Source organism: Octopus bimaculoides, chromosome 21, assembly GCF_001194135.2.
Source record: "Octopus bimaculoides isolate UCB-OBI-ISO-001 chromosome 21, ASM119413v2, whole genome shotgun sequence".
Classification (NCBI taxonomy): domain Eukaryota; kingdom Metazoa; phylum Mollusca; class Cephalopoda; order Octopoda; family Octopodidae; genus Octopus; species Octopus bimaculoides.
The window spans coordinates 11,877,405-11,880,113 of NC_069001.1; positions in this window are offsets into that span (position 1 = coordinate 11,877,405).

Sequence of the window (2,709 nt, forward strand, 5' to 3'; positions counted from 1 at the left end):
TATATATATATTTATTTATATTTGTATTTATATTAAGGGCATTACTATACAAAATGCCTCACGCTAGGAGGGACACTTAAAGTCAAAAACCACCATAATAAACACATTGCGCAATGTGTTTATTATGGTAGCTTTTGACTTTAAGAATCCCTCCTAGCGTGAGGCATTTATGTATAGTAATGCCCTTAATATATATTTCGGAAACTGAAACCAAGTTCGTACAATCTTGAGGTTAAGATCCAAACCACTCAGATAACATGCCTTGACGTCACTCTTAGGGAGTAGTGTAATGATGCTAATAGACGCTACACTCTCCTCTCCCGTCTTTGACTTCATATCATATCTTCGTATCGATTTCACAATCGTTGCAGTACATCCTATTCTGTTATAGAGACAAGAAATTCAGAGAGAGCATATTCTCATTTCATCGCAGCAATGCCATTACGCTGTGATGCATCACTGTCTAAATGTATTACACCGAAGATAAATTTTGAAGGGTGAGAACTACTAACGATAAATACAAACAAAATCATAGGAATTTAAAAAGGTTTTGGGATGCGCCATCTTAACTATTGTTAAGCATCTTTTTTTCTTCCTCAATATGTTTTCCTACCCGTATTATCTATCATTCTATCGTATTTGAATATCATATAGTTTGAAAGGAATGAAAGTCAATATGGCGGCTATGGCGAATGCATTCTATCAAGCATATATATAGATATCTTCATATTTACCCTTTGGAATTTCGACATTGATTAGATTGGATTCTTTTGCAATCCACAAATGTTTATCATATACAATTGGATCGGAATACCAATGAACGGCTGTGCGTATGAAAGATTTACCAATACAAATACATACATACATACGTATATAAATATATATATACACACACACACACACATATATATATATATATATATATATATATATATATATATATATATATATATATATATATATACTCATATATGTATGTGTAGGAAGATATATGCATATATATATGTGTTTGTGTCTCGGTGTTTTTGTACGTAAGCATGTATCCATGAATGTATGCATACGTATGTATATGTATAAGTATTTGTGGAGGGCTGATCTCCTTCGGGAGCTGGCTTGTGTACATCTATAGATTTCCATTCAACACTGTGATTAATTCAAGACTGGAAGCAAGTATTTGCAATGAACATTCAAAAACATTTCTTTCTATTTATCCCATATTTTCAATGGTGCTGTTGTTGTTTCCTTTCGTTCAATACACAGCTTATATATGCGTGTTCAAGTATTTGTGTGAGTGCATGTGAGTGTGTGTGTGTGTGTGTGTGTGTGTGTGTGTGTGTGTGTGTATGTTTCCTTCTGCTGGTTTAAAGGAACATCCCGATTTTCGCTTATTTAGGGTGAAAACGGAAAATTAATGCTAATACTTCTACAAATAACAATAAGGATTTCTGAAATTTGCCACCAGAGCGACGGATGAAGAGAACAAGGACGGGCGTAATGTATGGAGATTCTGATGGACGGAAATGACGGGGATAATAATGATTATGATGACAATAATAATAATAATAATAATAATAATAATAATAATAATAATAATAATAATAATAATAATAATAATAATAATAATAATAATAACTATTATAATAATAGTAAAAAATGCCGACTATTAGGAATATGAATTAGAGTTTATTTAACATCGCTGGAGGATTCTATAGGAAAAATGACATCGATATTGGAGTTAGTTATACGAAGCAAACCATAGATTAAGGATATGAAATATTAGAATATGAAGAGAATAAATATTGCTTTCTGCAATTATTTTAGACATATTATAAACCTAGCTAAAATTTCATAATCTAATGGTGTTGGTTCATCTATAAGGTTAGATGAACTAAGAGGGATTGAAATGAAATATTTTTAATTAATGTGAATAACCTCATTGCTACCATTATCAAACCCGCCACACCATCATAGCCACCATCATCTCCATCTCCACCCCACCGCCCACAACAACAACAATAACAACAAAAGCACCACTATCGTCAAGAACACCACCACTCCGCAAATATAACAACACCATTAACAACACTAATACTACCATTATGCTCATCTCAGCCACCAACTCTACTACGACCCCCACCGGCTACATCAAGATCACATCCACTAACCCCACCATCACTACCATTCTATACGATTTCTAATATTAATTAATTATCAGAAAATAATCGAATTTTTCGAACATCGAATGGCTGTGATGTTCCGTATGAATAAAATTCATACCACTAGGGTTCCAAGGACAAAAGATGGGTTAAAGAAACATTACACTAAATATTTCTCTTTTTAATTTTTACGCAGGTTTCTCGGGTTTCATTGCGTATACGTGACCGAGATCAGAACATTTTCTCTGAATGGGACACCTGCTTGCCGCAGGGTGACAAAATTACCGGTGAGTGACTTCGTAAAACATGAAATGAAGTGTTTTTGCTCACGAACTCAACAAACCGCCAGGTTAAAGAGTCGAAATTATGCTACATATAGAGAATAACCAACCGAAATTGCAAAGATAATTTGGATCTCGACTGAGGAAAGAAAACTTTGAATGACCTTTCCTTGTTTTCTTTGTATCGTCTATCTGGATGCTTTGTCCCTTTCTTGTATCACCTAACTGTCAGGGTGTTTTGCGTTCTTGTCCCATTCTGTATTATATATATA